We start from the raw sequence: 26,888 nt of genomic DNA, 5'->3' as shown, positions 1-26,888 counted from the left end.
TAAAAGGAAGGTCAGATTGCATTAGGTTTTTAGTGTGAGATCTCATGTTGCACTGCACCTCTGCTAAAGCCAGACAGTATTAGTCCCAACTTTAGTAAAATTTTTCACTTCAGTAGTGTAGGCATTTCACACATTGCTTAAAGTATCCACAGCCTTCAAAGGAAAAAAATCAATGGAGACTTATTTCCTGCAGCCTGGACTGTAAAAAAAGGTGTCTTTTCTTAGCCTGGTTGTTTAGCACCCCAGCAGAAAGCACTACAAATTGCTTTTTACAAGGCATTTGGTATAACTACGGTTAAGACCAGCTGAGTGAGGTACAATAGCGAGCCCTTTTATCAGCCACATTGTGCTTGATTTAAGCAGCAACACACTTAAGTGGGGGTTAAGAGTATACACTTAGAAGTAAAACATGATACTGTTTTAGTCTTCTGTGTCAATGAAAATAAATCAACGTCCAGTGAATGAAGAAACATCCTTTCTTTTAATGAGTGATATTTCTAGGTAGGCTAGAAATTGGTTAATTTGTTAATCACAGGTTCTTCCATGCTTTATAGAAGTAAGTAGAAGGTCAGATGACTGAACACAGAGACACTTGCCATCTACATAATATTGTTTATGATAAGTTATCAGGGGATGAAAACCTCCTCAAAGTACAGATGAACTGCTCGCACACCTTTTTTTTTTTTTAAAAAAAAAAAACAACACACACACACACAAAAAAAAAAACCCAACAAAAAACCAAAACCAAACCAAACCAAAATATCTTGCCAGCAAACACTGCAGGGTCTGTCACAGAAAACACAGTTTTAGTGAATACTGGTCAGTAAATTCTGCCAGTGTTACTCACAAAGATTAGAGTCAGGCTCAAGGTTCCAACATTAAACAGTACAACTTTTACCTTCTCATATATGCCAAATCCATCTTTTACCCACTTTTCAATGAATCATCGCTATACTAGAATTCACGTATCATATCATCCATGAAAATACAATGGGAAATGAAAATAGAGGGATTCATTTACCAGACTGGAAATTTAACAACTGGGCAGTAGAGTTCTGCATCAAGTCATGATCTCCAGAAAATCAGCTAATTAACTTACTTGACAAAGGGCCAAAGAAAATAACTTTAATCCTTTGGAACTTGCTAATCTGATCTATAATCACAAGGGCAAAATCCGCACATAGAGTTTCCACAACTCTAGCTACATGAACCATTATCCTGGCACAAGAGGGAACTACAAAAGGCTGATCCACAGTTCAAAGCTAAATGTTTAAATATGCCTTTAATACGCGTCTGGGAGATGGGATCTATTCCAAGAAAAAGTGACCTTCTCTCAGGGAGGAAAAAGAAAAATTAATCTCCACGCCTTGGCAGAAGTTACATGTGTATTTCTGAAAGGTGCCACAGCAAGATCTGGGAGCTCTTTGAAACTTTTAAATATCACCTGTGGCCTAGAAGTTGGCTTCTCCTAAGCAGATGGTTCTCAGTAGTCCTTGCACAGTAAGTAAAACTGGGTTTTTTTACAATTAAAAAAAAGCCCGTTAAGACCATATGAAGCAAGTCCTTTGATTAAAATCTCCATTCTAGACAAAAAAAAAAAAAAAAAGTCAAGCTATATACATTTTGTCAAATGGAACATTAAGTTAACTTTAGCTCTTAAGTCTAACGATCTTGAATGACAAGCAATGGACTGAAGCTTTGAAAGGTTCATTTAGTTAAAGTGACTCCAGGTAATGTATTTTAAATGCCCAGGGTTACTTTTTGTGCTGCTAAGCAATAGTTTGCCTGCACAACCTAACAATGCAGATTGAATAGAAGGTTACTAGTGAGACAGAGCAGTCTACAGCCTGACCTGCAAAAGCTGGAAACTTCATGCCAGTCCTGGAGAGAAAGATTTTAACACCCATTATTTCCTCACCATCTAGATTAACTCTGAAGAGCTGAATCAGTCTTTAGGGATCTCAGCATTCCCCTTCCTGCTTGTAACCCCAGTGCAAAAGGTATGAGGATCAGGCACCCAGTCTGCTGGCCCTCTCAGTTTACAGCCCTCACAGAAGTCCCATTTCAGAGATCAGAACAAACAGAAAAAACAAGGACAAAATGAGTTGGTGGTGGTCCTGAGGAAGCTGTGTTTGTGCTTTTTGCTCCTGTAAACTCCAGAAAGCAACCCGTAGAGTTCACAGCATCTATGAATGGGATTCTCCTACACTTGGAGCTGCTGTAATCCCCACAGAGACAGAAAAGAGATTATATTACAAAGGGCAATGAACTACTGTAGTAATTGCTATTACAAACTCCACAGAGAAGACAGAGTGCATAATGTTGATGAACTGGTGCCCTCTGAAAGTCATACTCTTAATTCCAATATTATTTAGTAAATGTTAATTATTTCCAAGTGGTAGAAATCTCTCTCAATGTAAATCATATCATCATAGCAACTATTTAAGACCTCAACTGCATAGTGCCTAGCCTTTCTTCCATAAAACACATTTTAAACACTATTTTAAAAAAATTCAAGGTCAGTTTCCTCTTTCTTTACTTGCCATAGCCCAATTTTTATATTCTGCTGTTGCTGCAATAAAAGACATCACAGCTACCCAAAACAGTGGAGACTAGAGTTTTGTACGTTCATGGTATCACTGGTTCCCAAATGGGACCCTGAAGACAAATCCTGGTATGCAGGTAATGACAATGATAGTGGTTTTCAAACATAATACCTTTAATGGAGAAACATTTCACCACCCAGGTAATAAACTGTTTGTCTGTACTTGTTAACAGCACATTCCCCAAAGGTAACTCAGCATTTACTCTCATTCATGCAGCAGCCAGCAGCACATGACTAGGGAAGGCCTATGGCACATAATCTGCCCTATAAAGTCTTCTCCAACAATAAAATAGTACCGCAGTGAATTTATTTTTTTTTTATCTTATGCACGTAAGAACCACCACGAGTAGTCTGGGGGACATGAGCATCAGAAAGGGAGGTAAACACACAGCATGACAGTTGCAGTAACTCATGACCCTCAGTGATTTACAAGACTTCTCACATGGTTTACAAACACCTGTCTACATTTCCTTCTGTGCTGTTCCTATACATACGTACACACAGATAATGGGGCCAAGAAACTGGATGAGTTTGAAAGCATCTTACACATGCTGCGGATTCCCCCCTGTCCAGCAGGCATTTTTTTGCCACTGTGGCGTTAGTGGTAATAGTCCCTTTGTGCAAAAGCCAGATGTGCCCACCTCTTTACTGATTGAAAAGCACATGGAATTAATTAACTGGCACCCGAAAATCAACTAGTGTGGACAATTAAGATGTCCTACAAGCATCTGACCCTCAGTTAGAGTCCTCAAGCCTATTTCAGGTGCCCAGCTGAAAGTTGTTTTCATCGTCAGAACCATACAAAACCCATCATTTGGCATAATCCACTCTGTTCTGTTTAACCTGCTGAATCCTTTACTGTATCTAGTACTTTAGCATGTCTAACAACACCTGTTAGACTTTCTTCTCTTCTTACAGGCTGCCTTGTTGCTAACTGCCAGTTGAATTTCTTACAGGTGAAAATAAGTAAGCAAACATTCCATTATTTTCACTGTACTGATACTGGAATTGCAACTTTATACCACAAACCCTCATTCCTCTGGTTCTGGGCACACATGAAAGACAGTTTCTTCTGGTTAGATTACAGGAACAGATGTACTGCATCAAACCCCAAGCCTCATTTAGATCAGTACCCCATCTTCCACAGCAACCAACTAACAAGGTTAAGGGAAGAGTAAAGAAATCAGAAATACCAAATTATTTTGCACACACAGGCATCAACCAATGGTGTTTTAACAAATTCCTAAACGGGGGGTTACTATACTGTGTCTGTGTTTACTGTGAATGACCCTTGACTTATTGTGTCTAAACAATACATTTATTTACATCTACAAAATTCAACAGAGATAAGTTCAAAAAGGTAAACATGCATAATTTTTTTCTTTCTTTTTTTTAAACCACATCCACTTAAAGAGACCAAAGTCTTGTTATCATCTGATTTTCCTCAGGTGACATAATAAACAGCTGTTCTCTCTTCACCTTCCTCACTCCTTTCTCGAGTCTACACATCTCTCTGATAAACCCCACTGAGTAACAGGATGGAAGTTGCATATTCTGAGTTACAAGAAGGAAAAAAATCCAACCAAAAAAACCCAGGAAAAAAAAATTATCTTTGGCCTAACTAGCCTGCTCTCCATATAGTATCCTCTGAAGGAGGCTGCATGTTCATTTTCCTAATCATTTAAACTGATTCAGCTGTGAGGCAAGGATCTGAATCTGAATTTTTCCGTTTGCTTTTTTCATAAGAGAAAGGTAAATAGGAAGGGAAGAATTTCCTTCCATTAGGAGAGCTGAGAAAGAAAATCCTTGGGTATTAGGTAATTCGTCTCAGGGTTGTCCGCCATCATTTTCCCTCTCCAGACCTTGCAAGAAAAAAAGGCATCTCAGAGCAAAAGAGAAATGCTGGTGGATGTCAAACACTTAGAGGAGAAGATCACAGGCTGCAGTGGAGATGGCAGGCCTGTGAGCAGTGCCAAGAGCAAGTGATGCATAAAATCATTAAATGTGAAGGGCTGGGCAACAGTGCCTAGACTTATCTGGAAGTTTAATCAGAGAGAAGAATTGCAAAAGAAAAGAATAGAGACGGCTGAAAGCTGCAAAGTTATGTGTTTGACCTTTTTATAACAAACTCCCCCTTCTCCCTCCCAGCCAGAAAGAGGCGAGGGTGGGGGTGGTGGGGTGGTGGTGGGGGAGGAAAAGAAAAAGAAAAGAAAGCCCAGGTAATCCTAGTGCATTATTGTGGTTATTATCAAATGAGTACATACTTATTTATGTCTCTGGGTTTCTCAGGAATGCAGATATAGTTAGTGTAGAGGCTGACAGCTGTTTACTCCATGCTGTCTCCACTAAGGGAGAGGCTTTCAATTTCTAGCTCACAGAAGATGCAGATAGCTCGTCAGAAATGCTTGGGCCAAGCAACACGTCTCTAAGCTAACAGCATCAATGGGCAGGCTTTGATATCCAAATTCTGCAAAAAGATGGAATGCTTTCATGCTGAAGGACCTGTAAGTCAGGTGGGCCTGATCCCTTTGGCCCTCAGCCAGTAGCTACTCTGGCATTCACCAAGTCCTCCATACAAATGTGGTGGGTTCTCAATGGACGCAGGCTGTGAAGGTGAGCATGCTATCCCTAGAGAGGAGAAAAAGCAAAAGGGGTATCAAGCTCTCCACGGCCACACTGGGAAATAAATGACAAATGAGCTTTGTCATTCTGATCTTTGAATGTCATCTTCCAGATAGCCAGTCCCACTCAAAAGGAAGACTGGAGGCCCTTGAAGGCCAAGTGGGACATAATACAGTACAGCTTAGCTGTTCTTCTCCAGATGGGGGACTTGGCCTGAGATGAGTGGGTTAAAATGGTTTACTGCTGAAAGTGATAAGTGTTCTGAGCTGCAGTTCTAGTGCTAACAACCCAAATAAATCATTGCAATATGGTTTCTGAGGAAACAGTAAGCTGTGGTTCACATCAGTGTTTAGCATGGACTTGACAATCCTGTTTCTACTTATAGAGAAGGCAACATCTCATGCAATAAAAAAAACAAAAAAACCCATTCCCCAACAGTGGTGTTTTATCATCACTTGCTTTTCAGAAGTCATCTCACAGACCTGGACAGCCTGCAAGCAGCAATGAGCCCTCACCACTGATGGGCACCCAGCCATGAGGGGCTGCCCATCAAGTGCTCACAGGAACCTCGCATGGAGTGGGCAACCCAAGAGATGTGTTCACACTCTCAACCCTGGGTCCTAAAATGATTCTTGGTTAACAAGGACTGCCTGTGGAAAATAACTTCAGGAAGGGCAGTGATGAATCACTGAGTCCTTACTGCCATGCAATAAAAAGCCAGCCGCTCATATAGCACTTGGGCAAATCACAGAAGGGTAGAAAGAGCAGCATGTATGCGTCTGAGGCATTCTCCTTTCCTCTCTCTACCCAAGCAACACAAGATAGCAGTAATAGCATAAAAATTTTCTCATGTGTCTAAATTAGGAGGACTTGACTCCCAAGAGCTCTCCTTATTCTCCCTATTCTCCACGTGAACTGTAGGGAGCTGAGTGCTTTCAAAACTCCGCCTCATGACAGGGGGGAAGGAGGAACTGAACCCTCCAGAAAACTTGACCTGCTCCTCCTTCCTTGTTCTTTCAACCATTTAGTTACTTCTGTGAGGCACAGCCAGCTCCACACGCTTTGGACCTTGTCTTAATCTTTTCCTGTTGGCAGAACCAGCTTCATAAACTTACACAGCTCATGCAGCTGTGTAATAAAGAAAAGCGTCCTGCAGGTCAACTCATGGTCAACCAGTCTTCCTGGACATAGCAAAGGTGTATAGAAAAGCAGCTAACAAGCTGAAATTAAATCCTCTGGTGTGGGATGTCTAAATATCCCTTCAAATGCTACTATCTGTCCAGCCAGCCTGTTTCTCCAGAACTCTGTGAGCCATGAATCTTACTGATGGTGGCACTGACACAGCACTGTCCGTGTTTAGCTCTGAATTACAGAGACTGCCACTACGGCAACCAACCGTCAGGAAAGGTGCTTCCCCAGCCTCCAGCATTGCGCTGGAGGGTGACCATCTGCCCTTCACTAAAAAGGGTGCTCCTTACCTTGCAGACTCAGTTATGAGCTCAGACAACTGCACTAAAAGACTCTTCAGATTCTTGCAACAGGAACAGGCTTCTGAAACAGAAAACAAAGAAGCATTTTTTTATTTTCGAACGCATAAACAGACATTTGAGTACAACTCTAGATTAATGAGAGTCACAGCTGTACAACATGCCCTGCTTGTAGTGGTGTGTTCCTCCTAATCTTTCACAGAAATATGTGAGGATGCACGAACTGGGAAGTGTCCACAGGCTCTTTGTCGAGTGGCATTTTCATATCAATGGCCTTTCAAAGGCCATCCCTAAAAACAGGGATAAACACAAAGGGTCTAATCTCTCTTGCTTCCCCCAGCATTTACACTAGTGGTTGATATGCAGCCTGGGGTATTTTGAGGCGGCCTGATTTTCAGTGACAGAAGAGTTAAAATTCAGAGCCTCACAAAACTGAGAAAGATCAACTGAAGCTTCTAGGATTAACAGCTGGGATCTGCAGGATTTTTTTCTTAATATTTTGAGGGATCTTATGGTGCTACCACCTTAAGGGATACTCTATAGGATTGCAGTTTGTGGACACCAAAGTTAAGTTAGAGCTATGACTCAATTTCTCTCTCTCTCTCTTTTTTTTTTTTTTTTTTTTTTTTTTTTTTTTTTTTCTTCTAAGTAACACTATTTGATCTCTCTTCACCAGCAGTGTTTCACTTACTCTTTTGGCGAGTACACTGCAAATCTAGTACAGCGAAACTGCAGTGTCACAGGCAGCCTGAGCCGAAGTTGTGCTAAAAAGCATGTAACTAACATCACAGACCTTGAGGAGAAGAAAGGTGACTAAAAGCACCATTCTTTTCTCCCTTGTACGGGGTAACCGTTGCAGCACAGGACCGAGGGTGTAGCGGCAGGCATTCCCATCAGCCCCGGGTACAAAGGCGACCCCAAAGCCGCTGTGTGTCGTGAGGAGGCTGCCCCGACCCTGACTTCCCATCCCAGCTCTGAACACAGAGCGCACAGGGGGCTCTGCCTGGCCACTGCCGCTTCTTGCAGCTGTGCTGACTGCTCAGCGGGGAACATGTCTGTCCTCACAAAGAATTTAACAAATTAACTATGAACAAAGTAGCTTGGAAACGACATAGATTAACACATGCTGTGTCACGCCAAGAAGAAGCTTGTCGGCTTGCTGTTTTTTCAAATCTGAAAGGAAAATTCCCAGGACCCACTAAATATATGGAAATGTTTCCATGTTTAGCTGTGTTAGAAAAGAACACAATCATCCCTAAGGAGAAATAAGAAACACACAGCCCAGATAAAAAGTGTGTACAAGAAGACTCCTAGGACAGCACAAATAAGATTAAACACAGGGGAGAATCTGTCACTTTTGTGTAAACTCCACAGCCAAAGGAGACACTAAGGATGGATTTGGGGAACACCACCTACAAGTTTTCTGTTAGCAAGCACAGAAAAAAAACCCCAAACTAAAAGCCCTCTTTGCTCCTATCATGAAGGAGGGGCTAACCCCTCTAAGTAATCTCCCTGCCTGCATTAGCCCACAGCGTGCCTTAAACCAAAACTCACCTTCAGGGAGGCTCAGCACAGAGTAACCCAAAACAAACAAAAGAACCTGAATTGTGTTTGGTATAATCCGAGATAAGGTAATTATTAAGACATAATACAAAAAAAAAATCTCTTTTTTAAAGCATTAAGTAAAAACATTGACATGTTGATAAAAAAAAAAAAAGTATTTAAGCAAAGTACTGCTCAGAAAAAACACAAGGTTTATCACTTATCTGCTCCAATATCAGAGCTGCACGAAACACATTTTGAAACTGAGAAGTCAATCAGACTGAACTGAACAACAAAGACACGTTTTACAATTGTTTTGACAAATGCAAAACATTGGGAGACTACCTGGTCCACTGCTGAAATGCTCTAGTCTATGACAGAGAAACAGGGGTCATGGCACGGACCAAAAATCACAGGAAAACACTGGAAGCTGCTCAAACCACGAGCACCTCTGATACTGCCCAACTCCTACAAAACCTTGATAACATGTTTAAATGATCTTTTAGAAAATTGCTTCAGCAAATGACAATATATATATTTTTAAAAAGCTTATTATGGAACAAACGTTCCTTATCAAAGTTTTTTCAGTTGTTATAATTCAGCCATATAAGCGAATGTCAGCCTAGGGCCTTTCTAAAAAACAACTCATCTACTTCTTGCCCTAATTTCAAGCCAATTGTGCTTTCCACCTCATCTATCTTAACATAAAGATTTTGTGTTTCTCTCAGGCAGGACCCCCCTTCGTCTTTTTTCGTACCAGACACAGCACACTGCACTTCACTGCCAAATTGCCACTGCAGCAGCACCAAGCAGATGTGAAAACAGAGCCTGGGTCCCACCCCACAGCCAGTTTCGATTTGTCAGGAACAAAGCTCTACACCAAAACCTTCTGATGTCTATCAGCGATGGGCAGTGGGCCTGAAAGGCAAGAAAAGCAATATCATCTGATAAATAATTACTTCAATAAGACTTTTGACACATTTCTTTCATTTAACAACCATATCAACAAGAAACAGTGTCTTGAAACTGCCTAAAAGGTGGGAATAAAACTATTTGGTTAGCTAAAGTTATGGTGTGAGAATCAGCAGCTCACTACTGACATGGAAGGACCTATTCTGAGTGGTTTTACAAGCGCCTGGTATTGTTTCATGCTCCCTAGTTATTCACAACATGGACATTCAACTTCCATTTGTAATTAAATCTGCAGATTCTATAACAGCGAAATTATATATTCAAAGACAGCATAGGATTTCAACGTAATCCAAACTTATCAGATAGAGGGGCTGGAAAAGGAGGCTGACATTCAAAAAAGATATTAGTGAAGTGAGATGCACAAACACTTATTGGGGAAGGGCTGGGTAGGCATCAGGACTTCACGAAAAGATCTAAGATAAGGATCACTAATATCAAGATCATGCTGCTGCAAAATAGTAAACTGCCATATGGGGATGTCTTTAGTTTACATGACCCCATGAGGATGTTCCTTAAATTCTACATCACCCTGGTAGTGCTACCCTTGGTATAGAGTGACCCCTTTGAAGCACGTCAAAAGACGGACGTGAAAGAACTGAAAAAATTCTCCAAAAACAACTAGGATGATGCAAGTCTAGGAAATCCATATAAATGAAATCATTGGGTTGTTTTAACCTAAAGGCACTGAAGAAAATGGAAAAGTCTAACAAAAGGAAAACACTTTTGCAAAGGTGAAAGGAATCATCTGCTCCAGTGGTCATTATTAACGAGATCAAACCCAACAGGGTTAGACTGCAGCAAGGAAGACTCACATTAGATACGAGCAAAAAGTTCCCAATGGGAAACAAGACCAAGCTGCCATTGCTGGCAGTCCTGCACAAGAGGCTAGCTAGAAACCTGTAAAGGATCTGCCTTGGGGCTGGCAATCTGGCTACATCATCTCCATGGGTTCAGTTTTGGGCCCCTCACCCCAAAAAGGCCATTGAATGACTCGAGTGTGGCTAGAGAAGGGCAATGGAGCTGGGGCAGGGTCTGGAGCACAGGTCTCCTGGGGAGCGGCTGAGGGAACTGGGGGGGTTCAGTCTGGAGAAGAGGAGGCTGAGGGGAGACCTCCTGGCCCTCTGCAGCTCCCTGCCAGGAGGGTACAGAGAGGGGGGATGAGTCTCTGGAGCCAAGGAGCCAGCGCCAGGCCCCGAGGGAATGGCCTCAAGCTGCCCAGGGCAGGGTCAGGCTGGCTCTGAGGAAGGATTTCTGTGCAGAAGGGGCTGTTGGGCGTTGGAATGGGCTGCCCAGGGCAGGGGGGAGTCCCCGGGATCCCTGGAGGGGTTGAAGAGTCAGGCTGACCCAGGGCTGAGGGATCTGGGGGAGTTGGGAATGGTCAGGGGCAGGGTCATGGTTGGGCTGGAGGAGCTTCAAGGGCTTTTCCAACCTTGATGATGATTCTGTGATTCTCTGGGTTTGTTGCAGCCTTATTTTTGTTACAATTTTACCAAATTGAAGCAAAAAAACCCCTCCAAACAAACAAACAGACCCCCAAACAAAACACCAAAAGCAAAAAACAGAGTAGAAGAAAGCAAGACAACAGCTGATGAATACTTCAAAATACCAGTTATCTATGATGGCAGCTGTCACAATAAACATGATCTTTAACGGTCAGTGTTAATGCTTGGACTAGATAGATGATCTTCAAGGTCTTTTCCAACCGAGATGATTCTGTGATTTATTTCATTCTTGAAATGCACATTAGCAGTTAATACAAGCCCACAAGCCCAACATCCAGGGCAAATAAGATGCCAGGTGAGATGGCAGAAAGCCTAACCTCTGGGGAGGTGACCACAGCAGGGGAGAGAGCGGAGCTGGCCCCAGGGGCAGGAGACACCCTTCCCCAGGACCCTTGCTTACTCTTTTCCCTGCTGTGGCACAGGTGCCCCTGGGTTGTGACTCCAACTGCAGTGTCCTCATGGGTCTCCTCCTCCTCCACCTTCCTGCTGCCTGAGCCCGGGCCCACCCCATCCCATCCCAGCCCTGCCACCATAGCCTCCATCCCTTACACCCCTCTCTTCCCACCCCACCCACTGACTAATTAACTCTGATTAACAGAAGCCTTTGTCTGGGATCTGGCACGTTCGCTCTGTGGCGAGTGCTGGCTCACGGATCCTCCTGGGAATCCATAAAGTATCTCTTACCTGAAAAAACAACACATCATTCCCTGAAGTCCTTTCAACTTTAAGTGGGAAAAACAAAAGCACGTGGCTGTAGATTAAGCCTCTTACAGGCCACTTGGAGAAGCTAGGCTGGAAGTAACACCCCTTTGCAGTAGCCACAACTGCTACTGATGGTGTTGTGCTTTTATACAGAGTTTTATGACCTACAAGTTAAAATACACAGGAAGACCTAAGAGCAGATGGGAGCCCTTTGCCACCAGGTCCAACCCTAGTTGTGCAGCTGCCCGGGCTCGGGAGCTGCCCTGCATCAGACACACCAAGCTGGATGAACGTTTGGGCAGTCAGAGCATTTTAAATATGCTGATCATGTACTATTAGATTACTCATCGGCCCCAAACCATGCAGTTACAAACCCAGCATCTGCATATCAAATGGGCATTGACTATCTCTTCTCCAAAAATTATTTTGAAGTAAGGGGGTTTTACGCAAAGGACTGAAGGTTTCTCCTGTGAACAGCGTTGGGAGGCTTTGACCCACCTGCGCAGCTCCAAAGACTCCCATCAGCACAATGAGTATCTGTTTTCACTTACCGCAGTATTTGATTTCAAGGCACAAAGAAGCCATATTTCACGCTGTCCAGGTTATGCAAGGTGAAAACAAATTCATTTTGATGGTGATAACCTGCAGTGTTAGTTTTCCTTTATGAATGAGAAAGCTAGAATTACTCAAGAGTGTACTTGGTGCATGTGTCCTCTGAACTGATTTCTTGGCTTTCATGATGAAAGAGGTGAAGCAGAGAAAGCTCAACAGTTGGGAGAAGGTCATTTTGATGCTTTCTTTAATAACAACTCCTACCCTTGCTGTGGCTGTAGCAGCAGTACTTTTTTTGTTTTGGAGGGAGGGGTGGCAACCAGTGGTTACAGATTAATCTTTTCTCGTCAAATCTAGACCGTATTTTATTTCACAGAACACGGAACAACACCTCACAACAGTTACTAGAGGCTGAGGGCTTCCCAATTTGAAGACAGCAGGGCAATTTCACAGGACATTTCAATCCAGCTGCATGCATATTTGGACTATTGATGTAGAAGTTAATGAAAACAAGTCCTAAAAAATAGGAACCAGGAGTGAGTCAGCATTTTACATATTCTTGGGTTGAATAATTTATTGTTTTCATCAGCCTGTTGCTGAAAGAAAACACACTGTGGTACCCTTTAAAGAACAAATACATTTTTCTCAGAAAATTAACATCTACAAAATCCTGGTGTGGGGAAAACTGAAAGGTAACCGTTTGGAAAGGACAAGAGCAAAGTAAATTAAAATTTCATCTATTGGACAGCAAGTTTCATCTGACAGCTGTATCTGATATTTCACCACCTCCTGACGTATTTGAACTTGCTTCTTGAACTAACCAGAGGTCATGTAAAGTGCCAGTGGTAAAAACCACTGGAAACACAGAGCTCTTCTTTTGCTTTCACATTGTTCATCAACAAACTGATTCCACAGCTGTCAGTTTGATCATTTGGCCAGTTTGCAGACAGTTTTCAAACACATTGAAAGCCTTCAAGTGTGGGCACATGAGTGTGTTTTCAGCAACCAAACCTTTCTATCTCTAAGTAGGAGCAATTTAAGAAGCTATTCATCAGTTCCTACTCCAGCTAAACCTGAGTAACTAGCAGACATTATCCTTAATAGTGCCATGCATCAGCACAAGTGAAGGAGTAGACTTGGTCCCTTCCTATTCTCTGACAGTAAGGCTGAATTAATGACAGCCACCAGCACTAGAAAAGACCACTGGCAGTGATGGGACGGACAAGGAGGCTGGAAAGTGGTGATAAGAAGTCACCAAGATATGTCCTCACACCTCTTACTACGGTGCTACTTGCTCATAGCACTCTTCACATAATACCACTGCACTATCCATGGCATCCTGTAAAGGGCAAGAACCTTCCAGCAATCTGACTTTTCTTTGCCTGTTTGCTGCACAAAACAAGCCTTGGAGATGTCCCGCCGCCTCCTCCAGACCAGCTCAGCACTCTTCTTCCACAGCCTCAACTGGGCTCTCCCAAGAGGTGTCCAGCAAAGACTCCATCAGCCGTGACAGTAACAGTTTTCAGGGTGAGACACCGAGCCCACCAAATTAATTTCACATGGATTAGTGAACACTGCGGAGGAAACAGCGATTCCTCACCACCATCTTGACATTCAAATTAATGAAAACATACATACTGCTATATCAAATGAGATCAGAAACCTACATGCTTTGACACCTTGTGTCCGCAGCCTGTTCTAGACATCTCAGATCAAACGGAAAGAAACCCTACCAAGGAATAATAAACCTACAAGAACTTTCATACTGCAATTCCAATGCTAAGAGGTTGACTTATACCCTTCAATAAGCAGTTTGATGCATTTCCAAAAATCTAATTCGTGACTAATTATCAACAGAATTGGTCAATGGTTTTTAATACATCCCCATAACACCACTGAATATGGAATTTCTCAAGTAGCTCCCAACAGCACAGCACAAAACAAGGACTCCCCTCAGCCCACAGACTAATATTACAAATAGAGCTAACAGAGTACCTACCTGAACTTTTGGAAGTGTCTTTGGATACAGACAACCATGGGTCAGGTTCTCCACTGCCCATTTGAGAATTAATTCAGGCTTGGGCCTCATGTTATCTCGATCAAGATAACACTACTGGTCAGTTTTTTCAAAAACAAATTAATTGCTGCATAAGGCATTAGGATTTCTAGTGATTCCAACTGACTTAATTCATGTTAAAGAGGAAAATGTAAATGTATTTGAGATGTCAATCTGGCCCACAGTCTCCTTCTATCTCATAGTATTTTGCATCTCTACCAATAAGAAAATGCAAGCATCCCAATGCACAATGCTCTTTGCCTTTTGTTCACTGCATACACTACAAAGAAGGTGCATGTCAAGGGATTCCGAGAGCTTAACTAGTAGCTTTCAGCTTTTATTTGCTACACACAAGGAGTCACAGTATATAGTCACTGGTCACAGTGTTGGTTCATTTGTTCTCATGGTGCTGTTATCTAAGTCCTTATATGTGCTACTTCCTGCCTGCGTGGATGTTCATCACCTTTGGGAGAAGGATCAGGACTATCATTTTGCTGTACTGGGTAATGTTGACTTACGATAAGGTGACATCACTGGTCATGAGGTTAAGCTGGTATTTGTAGGTGACATCGCTGTCATCCCCGTACCTCACGCGCCATCTCTCGGAATTTATTAGTAATTGCACCCAATCTATGGGGAAGATGGGGGGATATTTTCTCCCACTCCTTCACCTCCCTCTTCTGCTTCAGGCTAATTACAACAGCTTTTAAGAATTTTGAATATCCTTGGGATGTTCAGGCTAACACGCTCTTATTGTTATGTCTCCTGAATGTGTCTCGGTTCTTGGTTAGGGTTACACAAAAATTCTTTAAGAATGCCACCCAGGGATCTGCCCCAAGGCTAGTCATAGGTGTCATGGCCTGTGGGAGAATATGGGCAGGTATCTAGAGAACTTCTCACCTCCAGTGGTTTGGAACTTCTCTCCTGAACAACTACAGAACCCTGATAAAATGATGGAATATTTGAAAGGAAAATGCTGTGGCTCTTCCAAAGAGGCAGAGTTTACCATGCTGTGCTGGGCGCTGGCCAGTATCAACCAAACACTGCTTGATGTTATGCAGCAGCCTCAGAGGCAAAAGACACCAACAGGCACTGTGGCTATTCCAACCCTTGTGACAAGCACTGTGGCTACTCAAACCCTGGTGACATGCAGAGCAGCTCAACCAGAGAATCAACCTGTGCCAGTATGAGTCATAGAATCACAGAATCACAGAATCATCTGTGTTGGAAAAGCCCCTGAAGATCCTCCAGTCCAACCATGAACCAACATGCTTAGCTGGCAGATGAACTTCAACCACAATGCCCAGGGTATGCTTCAAACACACATAACAAAGCAGAATGGAAAGGAACAAAAGAATGCTCGAAGGAATGATTAAGTGCTTCTGAATTTACACAGTGAAATACGGACAGTTAAAATGCCCCAGCTATTTGCTTCTCTTCAGCTGGTGAGCCATTTTGAATACCCCATGGTACAGTAAGATTGAGTTGTGCATGCTTTTAGCCTGCTCAGGGTACCAAGGAGAGAGAACTGCCACAGAATCTCTATTCACCAAAGCCAAGAGAAGATCTCATTAAAGTATGATTAATAGCCATTTGTGAAACAATTAATTAGTCATTTTGACAGTAAACTTAACCAACATACATGCTTTTGCCAGGCTACAGGTTTGCTTTAAAAAAGGAGAAAAGGAAAAAAGAAAAAGGTCCCTTCTCATACCCAACTCTCTAGAAAGGAGTGAAGAAAAAAAAAAAAAAAAAAAAAAAAAAGGACATTTGCATATTCTGGTCTTGTCCGATTTCATCTAGTGTGTCTTTAAGAACAACATCGGTGGAATGGAACTCTCTAACATGATTGATGGCTTCTCCTGCTATCTGCACTTTGAAAATTCAGAAAACGGGTATTTTTTCATAGGCCTCACTGCTTATTGGTACAAGAGTTATTTCCACTTTGCTGCAGAATTGATTTGCAACACCGGCATATGAGTTTGTATATTTTTCTCACCAGCCTGTCACGAAGTATCACTCAGCGAGCCTTTGGTGGCATGATGGATTGTGGAAACGAGAGCCTCACGGCTTCATTTGCCAAAGACTGGGATAATTGTCATTAACTTCTGCAAGTAGCAGAGCATCTGCATCCTTGCTCTGGATGTCTGCGTTTTGCAAAGCATATTACACAGCAGATGTACAAAGCACATACCGCCATGCTAATTTAATTTCCTTCCAAGCAGGAAGACAGACACCTTCCTTCAGAGCAAGCTGTCTTATTCCTCGAGTAAAAGTGCCTAAAGGCAGGCTTCTGGCTTGCACCTCAGGTTGTTCTGATTCACAAGGTGACAGGCTCGCTTGCCTTTCCTGCGCTTCAATGAGTTCTTCTGGAAAATGGGTACCTATGAATCTTGCCACAGATTTGTTTATGTTTTCTTTGGGGTTTTTAAAATTATTTTTTGTTTTTTTTTTTTAAATATACCTCATTACAGAGCATTTATTGATTTTTCACAATAATCACTGGCACCAATACAGTATTTCTAATGCTGTGACAAGAACCATCACTCCATTTTCCTGCTGTCCTGACAATTCTTTGTCAGTCTTATCCAGGCATCACCAACTCCGGCAGGCATTCCAGCGATGCATTTAAACACGGGATTAACTTTGAGCACGGATTTATGCAACAAGACATGACTCCTGTCTCATGTGAGGCTGGCACCTCGTTTCTTGGCTGCACAGGGGAGTGGACCATTTAATGTGAAGGCCGACTGTTTCAGAATAAGCTACAGTCCTTTTGATACATCTCAGAACAGCCTGAATCACTTGTAGAGACTAGGAAGCAAGTACTATTATTTGTCCCCATTACAAGATCCTTGCATTTGCAAAGCAACCCCCCTCAAAAAATGAAGCAAGCCAGACTTAAACATATGCTAACAAACAGATGAGCTGATGGAGCCTGTTCTAAGCACAGGGTGGCTCGTACAGAACAAAGTTAGCATATTATCCTCTCTGTTTTTTTCCTCTACTACCTTGTGATGTGTTTAGGTATTAATATAAAGACAAGGTCTCTCATTTTTCATGCTTACACTAGTTTCAAGCAGACCCTTATCCTCTGCAGCAAATCTGCCAGACGGCTGACTTGGCATAGCTAAAATGTTCCTACCCTTAAGTGCATCTCCAATAAACTGCACAACACAAGAGAAATATTTCAAGTAGTAAAGTGATATCCCTTTACACTGATCACAATGTCTATTAGTAGTGTTATTATATTTTATAAATTATAAAATTATTTTATTCTAGACTTCCACACTAAAATTCGAAACTAGTGCTCACATGCCTAAGCTCAAAATTAAAACTAGGTGGGGGTCTGTGACATCTCTGTCCTGTAAAACCCTCTGCACTAACGTGCACTGTAATCACAGAGGACTCCCTTGTTATTTCTAAACCTTTATAGAGAACAGAATTACAAGTGGAAAGCACTGCTGCTGGATCCATCCTCACAAGCAAGTACTCTTTCTTCCTGAAATAGCAACTTCTAAGTCAAGATCTTGTTCACTCCTCCTACTTCAGCTGTTCCTACCATCCCTCATAAGATTTTTTTTTTTTTTTAAAGTGCCAGTATCAGAAATACAGTTTTCACCATACCCCTACGGAAGGGGTCACATTAACAAGTATCCCATTCATTGGCCATGACTCCGCACCAGCAGTGCCTGCGGTTTTGGGCTGTCTGAGGAAGAAACACAGGACTCATACAGGTTAACAAGCCATTCACCTTCCAAAGCGGTTTCTTCCGGTTAAGATTAAGACATTTAAAGCAGCATGTGCCTGTCCACTGATGTTCGTGGGATCTGGACTGTTAGAGAACTTCTAGGATACTTTTCTCTGACTCATGTTTCCACCATTTTTTTGTGGTTAACAAAGATCCTTATGGCCCATGAGACCATTAGCTTGGCACCTTCAACCAGCAGTACGTAAATTTTAAGTACATGTATCCACTCATCAATTCAGTCAAGTCAAGAGGCAAAGGAAAATTCTGTTCTCTATCACCACTACTGGCAGATCAGGCTTAAAGATCCCTTTAGTCTTGCAAGGGTCATATTGAGTAAAACCACCCAAATCTCACCCAAAGCAAATAATGCTTCTGGAGAAAAAGCTGGGGGGAGGAGATGAAGCCTCCTGTTTTCCTTCTCAACACTAGCTGCAGGGTCTCAGAGGACTCCAGTGTAATGGGAGGAGGAGAGGGTTTCAATGGTGAACTGTCAGCAATGGCAAGAGGGTACCTGAGATGGTGAAGCACACGTAGAGACATTTGAGGTGGACTCAACAGCTGGTTAACATAGAGGGATCTCTCTTGAACTCCTGAAAACTGAGTACTTCCACACCAAATTGGTGGTTTTATTTGGATGTTTCTGTGGCTGAGAATGGAATCTCTCAGATCTTTCAATTGCTAGCACTACATAAATGGAATAGCATTACAAAAACAACAGACATATATCTGCACCTCTGCATATTAATGATATGTTAAAATTCTGGAGGGGCTGAGAATTCTTAATGAGCACACTTGCCCATGCCGAAGCATAAATACACTGAAAAGCAACAAGGACCCGCGTGCTCCTGTCCAGTGTAATGGTGTCAAGCCACAAACATGGGGTCAAAATATTTTTAATTTTATTGTCCACAGTCTGTGAATTTCCAATTTTTCTGGCTGTCTCCACGATGGCACACAGCATACCTCTCTGTAGTGGGCTGCAGATTAATGACAGTGGGCAGGACAGTTAAGAGCTACATTCAATATGAGAAAGACCAACGAGAAACACAGACTATCAGGTGATGTGGATAAACAGGTACCAAAAAGGAGACTGAGCCATCACAAGAGCCCTGCTTACGGCTTAAGGATGTAGAGGGGAACACAGAACCCCGCTAAATACAATAACTTGGAGGTTATTCCATCTATGTCTAGAGAAACAAGCAGACAGATCAATGCTCTGGCTACAAATGACCTTTTTAGCTATTTAAACATGTACTTCTATTAGCATTTGTGTACCAATTGTTTTTGTAAAAGAAAAATATTTGTAATTTAAGTGAAAATAATCACAGAACTTTTCATATCTTGCTCTTATCCTATTACCCTCTGGAGCATGTAGAGTCCTTTTTCAGCCCAAATAAACTCCATCTGACAGACCCTTGGAGATGAAGCCCCAAATTGGTTTCCACAGCTCTGATTAATGCTCTCCACTGCAGGAATCTCCCACATGCCATAAATACTGAGGGAGGGACACTCCTGGGGTAGTTTCATCCATCCTGAGGCAGAGTGCAGCCAGGCACAGGAACCTGCCTCCACAGCAAGGCAGCTATTGCCCAGCACGGGCACAGGGAACAAAACTAACCTGAATTGCACTTAGTAGCAGTGTTCAGCTCAAAAAAGGTGTGACAAGAACAGAGCAAGGGAGAGAAATAATTTTTGATTCACAGTCCACTCATTAACAACATCACGTTTCCTTCGTCAGGACCAAGTTCTGTGCAGTCTGCCACAAAAATCAAGGCATGCACCAGAGGCATCTTTTTGGCTGTAGCCTCAGTACTATTCAAATGCATAAACTGACACTCTGCTCTTGAAAGAACACTTACCCAGAAACTATCTCACACACACACACACACACACACACACACACACGAAAAGCAACTTATCAAAAACATTTCTATGAGGTCATTCATCCAGGAAAAAATCTCTCCTACCCATCAGTCCCCTATCAGGACTCTGTTTAGGACTTTCAAAGCACTTGCAAGTCTCTGAGGCATTCCATTGACTGTATTTTAACTGTGAACCCAGCTCATTTTAAAACTCTGGCCATGCCCAATAAGCTTCCCAGTAGAAGCTGAAGAAAACATCCATAGACAGGAATAAAAAGCTGGCAGCCTTAGGCTGCATGCATCATCCCAGCATCAGCAGCTGCTTCCTTGTTCAGATGCAAAACAGTAAATCTGAGAGGGCTGCTGCACACTTGTCATGTGGTTGGGAGGAAGCTGGAAAGAACAGAAGATTTGGCATGAAAATGAGATGCTGACCAGCAGAAAGTTGCTGTCCACCTAAGAAAGCTTCAGCAGTGTAATGACCACTTTCCGTTCTGAGGAGTTCGGTGATGCCCAAGCAGCTCAGCCCATGCCAGCCATGCCGCTGGTGGTCGGATTTGTCGACAGTCACCACACAGCCCCAACCACGCAGCACATTCGCCCTGTTAGTAGGTTATACAGAAGCATTTTGAGGCTGACAAGAACAGCAGAAGTGGCTGACTATCTAAAAAGCTTGCTGTAGCTGCTCTTACCTGCAGAAGTTTAAAAGACAAGGCTTTCATACCTGCAAAAGTTTAAAAGATAAGGCTTTCATTCAACCTCTTTGTACTCAAGAACCTGTCACAAGACCATACTGAGCAGGCTTTGAGCAGGGGAAAGTTCCATTTCTTATCCTCTCGTACTGTGGCTGCTTAATAAGGGCAGAGGGGAAACACTGCAATCAGTGGCAGAGCAGGAGCAAACAGAGGCAGAGCACAGTTGTGGTATTACTTGTGTGATGGATTCATGAGATTGTGTGAATTGCAAGGCTGATAAATAATTTCATATCTATTGAAATATCAAGTCAAAAAGTTCTCTATTTTAGGAGCTGATTTTAAAAAAGCAATTCTATTATCTTTCCTATTGGATGAAGTGTGTCACCAGAAGGCACCTTACCAGCATCCTCACTGCTTCTGAAGCAGCCCCATTCCTATTCTGCACAAAGCAGCCCTGGCATACACCGCAATGGGGAGACAAGCTTACAAATGGGGCACAGCTATTGCCCGTGACAGGCACAAGGACACCCTGTACTTCTGATAATATTTTGTGTATGCATTGTTATTTCTTTCCAGATAACGTTATTTCTGCAAATGAGACATACAGATAGAGGCATGCTTGGGAACTCTGAGCAGCAGATGATGAAGACAAGAGGTAAGACCCAGATGAAGAAAAGCTAGCTGATTGTTTGTGGTGTGCATTTGTACTTCCAAAGGGCCCTGATACTTACCTCTGCCAGGGTGAAGGCATTTTTACATTAATAACAGAAAAAAATACTAGGAACCCCTCATAACACTATACAGTACAGTGTCTCTGACACTAATTTTTAAACGTATATTCATATTCTTTAGGAAAATAAAACACTAGACAAGATAGAAATATTATAATTGTCTGGTTAGCCACAGTTAAGGACTTTCAATAATGTTTTAAATATATGCTCGGTGCTTTGCTGGGCAGAAACAGGTACAGAGATATAATTCAGCGAGGTATTAAGGGCAAGTGTCTGACTTGGGTATACACCAGTAGGTCTCAGAGTTAATGCAGAGCATCTGCTTTTACGGCTTAGCCTACGACTTGTGATGGTCCTTCCTCTGCAACCACTACTAAAGAAGTAATGGAAACCTTGGCATCCTTCAAAAAAATCCTTAGAACTGCAGAGAAAACTTGGTAGCCTGACAGAGCTCCTCCTCTAAAGCAGGGTTCTCCTTTGGCTCAGACCTGAGGCTGAGTAACATCCAACAGCCTTTCATGGCTGCAACACACACAGAGCTCTGCCTGGTGCGGAGGCTACTCCCCACCCCGTATCCCTCCTACCCATCCCCCTGACGGGGCTGACGGGGGCCGTCCTGCTGCAGGGGGGATCAACCACTTCCATGTCTCCTCTCTGAAACCTGGGTAACAGCAACTTCACAGCTTCATGGAAGTGCTGATAAGAAAAATCTTTTAGATTTTATCGTGGTTGAAGACACTCAAATGCTTAAATTTTGCAGCAGAGTCACACTGGATTAATTTTTAACAGATAACTGACTACTTAAGAGTTCTGCACTGTTCCAAACGATGAGAGAACGGCTGTTTTGGAAAGGTTTTTTCAAAGGCTCAGGCCTGAGGCAGTGCTGTAACTGTCCAACATTTATGTTCACGCCTGCACGTGAAGCACCGATTCACAATCCAGAGCACTTGCCGCTGCTACGGCCACAGCTGCCCAAAGGTGATGCTGCACCCGGCGTTACCCGTGTCGTCCTCCCGCCCCCCCCTCGGCAGAGCACAAGGAACACAAACAGACCTGTTAAGGGTTGTTTTGGTCGATAATCCCATTTTAGTTCTGCCTCTTCCTCAGACCCTCCAAGGCACACGTGTTCAGAGCAAAACAGACCCATCTCAAAAAGGGATGAAGTTATTTCTAAATATCTAATCTTACATCTAATCTATTCTAAATTTCTAATCCTACTAACAATCCCCCAGCATCTCACAAAGTAACACGTTAATGACGATATGGCATGAAGCCTCCTTGCAGGATGAAAACTTATTTAGCCAAAGATGTAAAGAGCTTGGCCTATGACAGTTCTGCTAAGATAAAGCTTTAATTCTATTGTTCTTTCATACATTCATATGTGTATTTGGTGTGTGTTATTCCAGTGACATACGTCTTTCCAGATGTTAATGTTTTATTGTGCCTTTTTTGCAGTTTTTATCAGGTCCATTTACACAAAACGTACTATAAATCCTCCCTCACTTCATATAGTATATCACAGAAGACACCCTGATAAACATACAGATACAGATATATGAAGGCTAGTAAATGTAACAGGAGATTTAGCATGCTACTTGTACAGATACGCTATTATTCTTAATCTTGTGATTAATATGGACTGGCACTACTGTACAGATTTATTTTTTACCATATGCTCTTTAATTGTCATTACTTCCCCCAGTTTACCCCCTTGCACATCTGCAGCATGTGTGGGCTGACGGTCTCTCCGTTGGCCTCAGCAAGATGGGAGCACAATTTCTCAGCTGGACACCACGATGAAGAGAGAATTCCAGCAGCCATGTCTCCAAAGAGCGATTAAAGCAAAATAAAAGTGGTTTTATTTTTTAAACTGAACAAGCAGAAGGTGGAAACTCACTGTCGTTGATGTTCTTCATCTGCCCGAGCTCAAATTATCTGGAATAGTGTTTAATTGTGAGCTGCTAATGTGCTGCCTCAAAAAGCCAGCTGTTGCTAGAGCAAGTGGACCCGGGGAAAAGACTTTCAAGTCCAAGAGCAGAACTTGCAGAGAATGTGAAAACACTACCACAGCCCTCACAGTGACAGGTCTTACTGATTTAAGATCATTTTGACTGTAAAACTTGGCTAAGATATAATTCAGCAGAGACTTTGATTCATTTTGAAAAGATTTACACTACAGTTTTAAATGAAGTCCAAGTTAATTAAGTGTCTTCCTACATTACCACAGAACAGTTCCTCTAAGCTATTTTTCCCCTTTGTGAACTTCAAAACTTAAGTTCAATAATGGTTTTCCTCTGTCCTGAATTAAATATGCGAAAACAAAATATGTATTGGTGAAGCAATTTTCAGGCAAGTTCCAGATTCTTGTAACAGGTACATTTTTAAAAAATTGTTTTCCATCTAAAGAAAAATATTTTTGGAAAGGGGAAAAAAATTAAAAACACTGATGTATTTTCTTCTATTTTTGTTTAGCTATAGCATTTATAAAACCTTCCTTAAATGAGACTTCTCAGTGACAATGAGTGCCGTAATTTTCTATGCAAATCAGATTAATAAATTAAAGAAATTTGCCTGCATATAAATGAGAAAGCAGTCGATTTATATGCCTAATAATAACTTTAAGCTTTCTCTGGGTGAACTTTGCTAGGGATATTTTTCATATAGACAGATTTACAAAAAAGTGCTGGTTTAAAAAAAAAAAAAAAGTAAAAGCTTTTTATATCTGCCATTAAATTATTTATAAACTTGCTTTACAAAGGACCTTTTTATATGGTCCCTAATAGGAAGGGGAGGGAAGTGAAGCACAAGCTCCAGCTGTGAGCCCACAGACCAGAAACACTGGGGTGAGCACTGTGGCACTGCAGGTACATCCCGGCTGTCTCCGGGCCGGATCAGCTACCTTGAGCATGTTCACATGGGTGTCACTTCCTCCATCTAAGAGGAGTCTGACCAACCAAAAATTCAATTAAAAAGCCAGGTTCTGCTGGAGCCCACCCTCCCACTTCCTGATTCCTTTTCATTCAAAACTCACAAAGGCAAATTTGGCAGTCTCTTGCTCTGGAAGGGCAAAGACATCTCTTTGTTTCTTCAGAGGTGAAGTGAAACCTCGCCCTCTTGTTGTGTCCTAAACCAGAGGCAAGCACACAGCACAGAGCAGGTTCCAGCCCAACAGTCCAGGTCCTCACCTGATTCCCAGCATTGCTGCATCATTAACTTCAAGCAAGCAGAGCTGATTGACATGACCTGAGAATCTGGCCAGACTTCCCCCAAATGGATGGAGAAAATAACCAAAGTACACCACAAACTGTGCCTACAAACAGTCTCTGAGATATTCAGATTGAGGTAATTCTATACAGCTTTAGCAAGGTATAGAGCAACTGCAATACCTGGTTAAGAAACACTACACACTTAACAGGGCCATGACTATTTTTAGCCCCTGTGATGAAATGCATCTTTGCTGCTTTCTGAAATAAAAAAAACTGTTAGACCTTACAAGGATTTGTCATCAAAACGTTAATTTCTCCTTTCTCTGCCTTTGTCAAGTTTAAGACAAACACAAAATGCCTGAGAACTAACAAACTGAACAAGAAAAAACAAGTAAAAATAGGGCAGAGAGGTAACAGCAGTAAGCAAGATCTTTGCAATGTCTGACTGCTTGCAAAGTCCCCATGCGAGGGAACAGGAATTCTACCTGCCTGACAGCTCAGCCCGCTGTCACTGAATTAGACAAGGAGTCAGCTTAGCTAAAACCCACCCTTTGATTCCAGCACAGAGCTCCACAGTGGCCTTTCCCGAGTCATTCCCAGGTGTCCTTAAAAGCCAAGAGCGATGCTGCAATAACCACACCCCTGCCTGTCCCCGCGGGCTGTAAGCAGGAATCCATCTTACTTCATGTGGGCTTAACCACTCGCACAGTAAACCTACAGCCCCACTGATGGGCTGTTTGCTGCTCTGATACAAACACTGAGCTGCTCCTACACCAGCAAAAATCTACAGAGTCATCAGGAAGGAAGAGAAAATATTTCAAGAGTTGCATTCAGACTCCACGTGGTGATACAGCCTGTGGTACCCAGCAATCTGTGCAAGGGGAAAAAAAAAAAAAAAAAGGGAAAAAAAAAAAAAAAAAAAAAAATCAGTTTACTGGCAAAGGCTGTTCCTTTACTCGCTTCCCCTTTTCTGTGTGTCTGGTACCTAGCAGGGCTGTCACCACCACGGCTGCCTCCTTCTCTCCACCAGCCAGCCTGACAGCAATGTGCTCTACCTCTCCCATTCTAGCTTTAAATATCTGCCCCTTTCAGAGACTGACAGCATCAAGTCTGGAGAAGCAGCATCTAGGGGCAGACTGTCATGCGGCTGCAGCTTGGATACAGGCTTCTCCTATCATCTATCTTCTGGAGCACAGTTGTCTTGGGGATCAAGATTAGTCACAACCTATGTCTCCTGAAGAGCTCCAGTTCAATTCTCTTTACTCCAGTTACACTTTCTTGTAAAATATTTACTGCTTTTCCCCCAGAAACCAGAGAGCTGGGTGGAAGATAGGCCAAGCTCTGCACTTTGCCTGGTGAACATCCCTGCAGGAAGGTGTCCTTGCAGAAGAACTATTCAGTACTGTCTTTGACATCACAGACACATAGATTAATAGCCTGCCCCCTCCCCTACCCCTGCCTTTAATATCCTGTCCTTTATGAGTGACTTTCAGACTTGCTTTATATTATGCTATCCTCCCAGGCACGCGTTTCTTGTTTTGTGATTATTTTTGCACTTAAACAGCAAGAGACTTTTTTCCCTACTGAGCTGATACTGTCAATGAAACAAGACTGCATATGCTCACCTGCTCCAGTTTAAGGCACCATCCCTGCTGCTGCAGAGATCTCTCCAAAAGCTGCATAAGGACAATCTTACCTCACCCATATATGCCCTTACAGCACCCCTGAGACTTCTGCCTCTTCAGGCTCTGTAGATGGGGGGACCTGCTGCCTGAAGCTCTAGGATTTAATGCTATCAAGCTCCTGCTGAATAAACAACACTCCAAGCTGTTGCAAGACTACACTTTGCCCAAGCAGTGGCCAGCACAGGGCTTAGATTTATATATTCCATTTTAAAGGAAAAAAGTTTCATGTTATAAAAATTTCATTTACAGAAAAGAAATTAAAATCCGGAACATTAATTTGCCGAGTTAAGATTTTTACTTGCAATTAAAAAAAAAGTAGGTATGTATGAGTCAGAAGAAGGGTAAGCTTTATAGTTGTTTCACTTCGAGAAAGAGCACCAGTTTTAAGGCTCAGGGAATTGCTGCTATAGTTGTGTGCCCCCCACCCCCCCCATTTCCTCCCAGTTCAACATGTCACTGGCCTAACATTTGGGTTACCTAAGTCGATACTTTGGAACATACAAGTTTACCCAAGGCAGACCTGCACACAGTAATAATTTTGCAAGTGCATACAATGCACATCTATAAGTATCTAAAAGCTTTGTATGGCTTTTCAGGTGGTTCTAGGTATTTGGGAGACTCTTGGCTTACCAATATGAGCAAAATCACTTCAGTCTACTGATTCCCACTCTCCAGTGTGCTTCAGTCTCCCACAAGACACGCTTCTCCCTACGACACCAATAGCTTAGTGGCAAAACTGCTAAGGGAGATGGTTTAATGGACTAGAAAAACAGAATTGCCTTCACGGAGGAGCAGGAAGGAGTTGTGTTTCCACAGCTCCTTTTCAAGCGGCTGAGCCGTTAAGGGACAGCGTCAGTGGGAATCACCATCCCTGCTTCCAAGTCAGGCTCTGGCCTTTCACACGCTTGATTTTGAACA

The sequence above is a fragment of the Athene cunicularia genome (genome assembly GCF_003259725.1).
Source record: "Athene cunicularia isolate RWA chromosome 4 unlocalized genomic scaffold, athCun1 chr4_part2, whole genome shotgun sequence".
NCBI lineage: Eukaryota > Metazoa > Chordata > Aves > Strigiformes > Strigidae > Athene > Athene cunicularia.
The sequence above is the reverse complement of the archived record's forward strand: the minus strand, read 5'-3'. Positions refer to the sequence as shown.